The following is a 6,976-nucleotide window of genomic DNA, read 5'->3' as shown; positions in this document are numbered from 1 at the left end:
GACAAAAGTTCGCCGCGCGAATCACGAAGTGAGTTTTTGCCCCGAACGCACCCAATACACTCCAATATGTCCGAAAATCATGTTTTTGTGCTTTTGAACTTTTGCATTCCGCTGAAAAATTTCGCATCCACGTGTGCCAATATATGCCAATATTGGCATTAATTGACAAAAGTTCACCGCGCGAATCACGAATTGAGTTCTTGCCACGAATGCACCCAATACACTCAAATATGTCCAAAAATCATGTTTTTTTTGTTTTTGAACTTTTGCATTCCGGTGAAAAATTTCGCATCCACGTGTGGCAATATATGCCAATATTGGCATTAATTGACAAAAGTTCGCTGCGCGAATAACAAAGTGAGTTTTTGCCCCGAACGCAGCCAATACACTCCAATATGTCCAAATATCATGTTTTGGTGGTTTTTGATCTTTTGCATTCCGGTGAAAAACTTCACACCCACGTGTGCCAATATTGGCATTATTGGCATTAATTGACAAAAGTTAGCCGCGCGAATCACGATGTGTTTTTTTGCCACGAACGCACCCAATACACTCCAATATGTCCAAAAATCATACTTTGGTGGTTTCTGAACTTTTGTATTCCGTTGAAAAACTTCATACCCACGTGTGCCAATATATGCCGATATTGGCATTAATTGACAAAAGTTCGCCGCGCGAATCACGAAGTGTGTTTTTGCCCCGAACGCACCCAATACACTCCAATATGTCCAAATATCATGTTTTGGTGGTTTTTAAACTTTTGCATTCCGGTGAAAAACTTCGCACCCACATGTGCCAATATTGGCATTAATTGACAAAAGTTCGCCACACGAATCACGATGTGATTTTTTGCCACGAACGCACCCAATACGCTCCAATATGTCCAAAAATCATATTTTGGTGGTTTTTGAACTTTTGTATTCCGTTGAAAAACTTCATACCAACGTGTGCCAATATTGGCATTAATTGACAAAATTTCGTTGCGCGAATCACGAAGTGAGTTTTTGCCACGAACGCACCCAATACACTCCAATATGTCCGAAAATCATGTTTTTGTGCTTTTGAACTTTTGCATTCCGCTGAAAAATTTCGAATCCACGTGTGCCAATATATGCCAATATTGGCATTAATTGACAAAAGTTCACCGCGCGAATCACGAAGTGAGTTCTTGCCACGAATGCACCCAATACACTCAAATATGTCCAAAAATCATGTTTTTTTTGTTTTTGAACTTTTGCATTCCGGTGAAAAATTTCGCATCCACGTGTGGCAATATATGCCAATATTGGCATTAATTGACAAAAGTTCGCTGCGCGAATAACAAAGTGAGTTTTTGCCCCGAACGCAGCCAATACACTCCAATATGTCCAAATATCATGTTTTGGTGGTTTTTGATCTTTTGCATTCCGGTGAAAAACTTCACACCCACGTGTGCCAATATTGGCATTATTGGCATTAATTGACAAAAGTTAGCCGCGCGAATCACGATGTGTTTTTTTGCCACGAACGCACCCAATACACTCCAATATGTCCAAAAATCATATTTTGGTGGTTTCTGAACTTTTGTATTCCGTTGAAAAACTTCATACCCACGTGTGCCAATATATGCCGATATTGGCATTAATTGACAAAAGTTCGCCGCGCGAATCACGAAGTGTGTTTTTGCCCCGAACGCACCCAATACACTCCAATATGTCCAAATATCATGTTTTGGTGGTTTTTAAACTTTTGCATTCCGGTGAAAAACTTCGCACCCACATGTGCCAATATTGGCATTAATTGACAAAAGTTCGCCACACGAATCACGATGTGATTTTTTGCCACGAACGCACCCAATACGCTCCAATATGTCCAAAAATCATATTTTGGTGGTTTTTGAACTTTTGTATTCCGTTGAAAAACTTCATACCAACGTGTGCCAATATTGGCATTAATTGACAAAAGTTCGTTGCGCGAATCACGAAGTGAGTTTTTGCCACGAACGCACCCAATACACTCCAATATGTCCGAAAATCATGTTTTTGTGCTTTTGAACTTTTGCATTCCGCTGAAAAATTTCGAATCCACGTGTGCCAATATATGCCAATATTGGCATTAATTGATAAAAGATCGCCGCGCGAATCACGAAGTGAGTTCTTGTCACGAACGCACCCAATACACTCCAATATGTCCGAAAATCATGTTTTTGTGCTTTTGAACTTTTGCATTCCGCTGAAAAATTTCGCATCCACGTGTGCCAATATATGCCAATATTGGCATTAATTGACAAAAGTTCACCGCGCGAATCACGAATTGAGTTCTTGTCACGAACGCACCCAATACACTCAAATATGTCCAAAAATCATGTTTTTTTTGCTTTTGAACTTTTGCATTCCGCTGAAAAATTTCGCGTCCACGTGTGCCAATATATGCCAATATTGGCATTAATTGACAAAAGTTCGCCGCGCGAATAACAATGTTAGTTTTTGCCCCGAACGCACCCAATACACTCCAATATGTCCAAATATCATGTTTTGGTGGTTTTTGATCTTTTGCATTCCGGTGAAAAACTTCACACCCACGTGTGCCAATATTGGCATTATTGGCATTAATTGACAAAAGTTAGCCGCGCGAATCACGATGTGTTTTTTTGCCACGAACGCACCCAATACACTCCAATATGTCCAAAAATCATGTTTTGGTGGTTTTTGAACTTTTGCAATACGGTGAAAAATTTCACACCAATGTGTGCCAATATTGGCATTAATTGACAAAAGTTCGCCGCGCGAATCACGAAGTGAGTTTTTGCCACGAACGCACCCAATACACTCCAATATGTCCGAAAATCATGTTTTTGTGCTTTTGAACTTTTGCAGTCCGCTGAAAAATTTCGCACCCACGTGTGCCAATATATGCCAATATTGGCATTAATTGACAAAAGTTCGCCGCGCGAATCACGAAGTGAGTTCTTGCCACGAACGCACCCAATACACTCAAATATGTCCAAAAATCATGTTTTTTTTGTTTTTGAACTTTTGCATTCCGGTGAAAAATTTCGCATCCACGTGTGCCAATATATGCCAATATTGGCATTAATTGACAAAAGTTCGCCGCGCGAATAACAAAGTGATTTTTTGCCCCGAACGCAGCCAATACACTCCAATATGTCCAAATATCATGTTTTGGTGGTTTTTGATCTTTTGCATTCCGGTGAAAAACTTCACACCCACGTGTGCCAATATATGCCAATATTGGCATTAATTGACAAAAGTTCGCTGCGCGAATCACGAACTGAGTTCTTGCCACGAACGCACCCAAAACACTCCAATATGTCCGAAAATCATGTTTTTGTGCTTTTGTACTTTTGCATTCCGCTGAAAAATTTCGCATCCACGTGTGCCAATATATGCCAATATTGGCATTAATTGACAAAAGTTCGCCGCGCGAATAACAAAGTGAGTTTTTGCCCCGAACGCAGCCAATACACTCCAATATGTCCAAATATCATGTTTTGGTGGTTTTTGATCTTTTGCATTCCGGTGAAAAACTTCACACCCACGTGTGCCAATATTGGCATTATTGGCATTAATTGACAAAAGTTAGCCGCGCGAATCACGATGTGTTTTTTTGCCACGAACGCACCCAATACACTCCAATATGTCCAAAAATCATGTTTTGGTGGTTTTTGAACTTTTGCATTCCGGTGAAAAATTTCACACCAATGTGTGCCAATATTGGCTTTAATTGACAAAAGTTCGTTGCGCGAATCACGAAGTGAGTTTTTGCCACGAACGCACCCAATACACTCCAATATGTCCGAAAATCATGTTTTTGTGCTTTTGAACTTTTGCATTCCGCTGAAAAATTTCGCATCCACGTGTGCCAATATATGCCAATATTGGCATTAATTGACAAAAGTTCGCCGCGCGAATCACGAAGTGAGTTCTTGCCACGAACGCACCCAATACACTCAAATATGTCCAAACATCATGTTTTTTTTGTTTTTGAACTTTTGCATTCCGGTGAAAAATTTCGCATCCACGTGTGCCAATATATGCCAATATTGGCATTAATTGACAAAAGTTCGCCGCGCAAATAACAAAGTGATTTTTTGCCCCGAACGCAGCCGATACACTCCAATATGTCCAAATATCATGTTTTGGTGGTTTTTGATCTTTTGCATTCCGGTGAAAAACTTCACACCCACGTGTGCCAATATTGGCAATATTGGCATTAATTGACAAAAGTTAGCCGCGCGAATCACGATGTGTTTTTTTGCCACGAACGCACCCAATACACTCCAATATGTCGAAAAATCATGTTTTGGTGGTTTTTGAACTTTTGCATTCCGGTGAAAAATTTCACACCCACGTGTGCCAATATTGGCATTAATTGACAAAAGTTCGCCGCGCGAATCACGAAGTGAGTTTTTGCCACGAACGCACCCAATACACTCCAATATGTCCGAACATCATGTTTTTGTGGTTTTTGACTTTTGCATTCTGGTGAAAAATTTCGCACCCACATGTGCCAATATATGCCAATATTGGCATTAATTGACAAAAGTTCGCCGCGCAAATCATGAAATGAGTTCTTGCCACGAACACAGCCAATACACTCCAATATGTCAAAAAATAATGATTTTGTGGTTTTTGGACTTTTGCAACCCGAAGAAAAATTTCGCACCGACGTGTGCCGATATATGCCAATACTGGCATTAATTGACAAAAGTTCGCCGCGCGAATCACGAAGTGAGTTTTTGCCCCGAACGCACCCAATACACTCCAATATGTCCAAATATCATGTTTTGGAGGTTTTTAAACTTTTGCATTCCGGTGAAAAACTTCGCACCCACATGTGGCAATATTGGCATTAATTGACAAAGGTTCACAGCGCGAATCACGAAGTGAGTTCTTGCCACGAACGCACCCAATACACTCCAATATGTCCAAAAATCATGTTTTGGTGGTTTTTGAACTTTTGCATTCCGGTGAAAAATTTCACACCCACGTGTGCCAATATTGGCATTAATTGACAAAAGTTCGCCGCGCGAATCACGAACTGAGTTTTTGCCACGAACGCACCCAATACACTCCAATATGTCCGAACATCATGTTTTTGTGGTTTTTGACTTTTGCATTCTGGTGAAAAATTTCGCACCCACATGTGCCAATATATGCCAATAGTGGCATTAATTGACAAAAGTTCGTCGCACAAATCAGGAAATGAGTTCTTGCCACGAACACACCCAATACACTCCAATATGTCAAAAAATAATGTTTTTGTGGTTTTTGGACTTTTGCAACCCGAAGAAAAATTTCGCACCCACGTGTGCCAATATATGTCAATATTTGACAAAAGTTCGCCGCGCGAATCACGAAGTGAGTTTTTGCCCCGAACGCACCCAATACACTCCAATATGTCCGAAAATCATGTTTTTGTGCTTTTGAACTTTTGCATTCCGCTGAAAAATTTCGCATCCACGTGTGCCAATATATGCCAATATTGGCATTAATTGACAAAAGTTCACCGCGCGAATCACGAAGTGAGTTCTTGCCACGAATGCACCCAATACACTCAAATATGTCCAAAAATCATGTTTTTTTTGTTTTTGAACTTTTGCATTCCGGTGAAAAATTTCGCATCCACGTGTGGCAATATATGCCAATATTGGCATTAATTGACAAAAGTTCGCTGCGCGAATAACAAAGTGAGTTTTTGCCCCGAACGCAGCCAATACACTCCAATATGTCCAAATATCATGTTTTGGTGGTTTTTCATCTTTTGCATTCCGGTGAAAAACTTCACACCCACGTGTGCCAATATTGGCATTATTGGCATTAATTGACAAAAGTTAGCCGCGCGAATCACGATGTGTTTTTTTGCCACGAACGCACCCAATACACTCCAATATGTCCAAAAATCATATTTTGGTGGTTTCTGAACTTTTGTATTCCGTTGAAAAACTTCATACCCACGTGTGCCAATATATGCCGATATTGGCATTAATTGACAAAAGTTCGCCGCGCGAATCACGAAGTGTGTTTTTGCCCCGAACGCACCCAATACACTCCAATATGTCCAAATATCATGTTTTGGTGGTTTTTAAACTTTTGCATTCCGGTGAAAAACTTCGCACCCACATGTGCCAACATTGGCATTAATTGACAAAAGTTCGCCACACGAATCACGATGTGATTTTTTGCCACGAACGCACCCAATACGCTCCAATATGTCCAAAAATCATATTTTGGTGGTTTTTGAACTTTTGTATTCCGTTGAAAAACTTCATACCAACGTGTGCCAATATTGGCATTAATTGACAAAAGTTCGTTGCGCGAATCACGAAGTGAGTTTTTGCCACGAACGCACCCAATACACTCCAATATGTCCGAAAATCATGTTTTTGTGCTTTTGAACTTTTGCATTCCGCTGAAAAATTTCGCATCCACGTGTGCCAATATATGCCAATATTGGCATTAATTGATAAAAATTCGTCGCGCGAATCACGAAGTGAGTTCTTGTCACGAACGCACCCAATACACTCCAATATGTCCGAAAATCATGTTTTTGTGCTTTTGAACTTTTGCATTCCGCTGAAAAATTTCGCATCCACGTGTGCCAATATATGCCAATATTGGCATTAATTGACAAAAGTTCGCCGCGCGAATCACGAAATGAGTTCTTGTCACGAACGCACCCAATACACTCAAATATGTCCAAAAATCATGTTTTTTTTGCTTTTGAACTTTTGCATTCCGCTGAAAAATTTCGCGTCCACGTGTGCCAATATATGCCAATATTGGCATTAATTGACAAAAGTTCGCCGCGCGAATAACAATGTTAGTTTTTGCCCCGAACGCACCCAATACACTCCAATATGTCCAAATATCATGTTTTGGTGGTTTTTGATCTTTTGCATTCCGGTGAAAAACTTCACACCCACGTGTGCCAATATTGGCATTATTGGCATTAATTGACAAAAGTTAGCCGCGCG

Source organism: Oryza glaberrima, chromosome 4 (assembly GCF_000147395.1).
Source record: "Oryza glaberrima chromosome 4, OglaRS2, whole genome shotgun sequence".
NCBI lineage: Eukaryota > Viridiplantae > Streptophyta > Magnoliopsida > Poales > Poaceae > Oryza > Oryza glaberrima.
The sequence above is the reverse complement of the archived record's forward strand: the minus strand, read 5'-3'. Positions refer to the sequence as shown.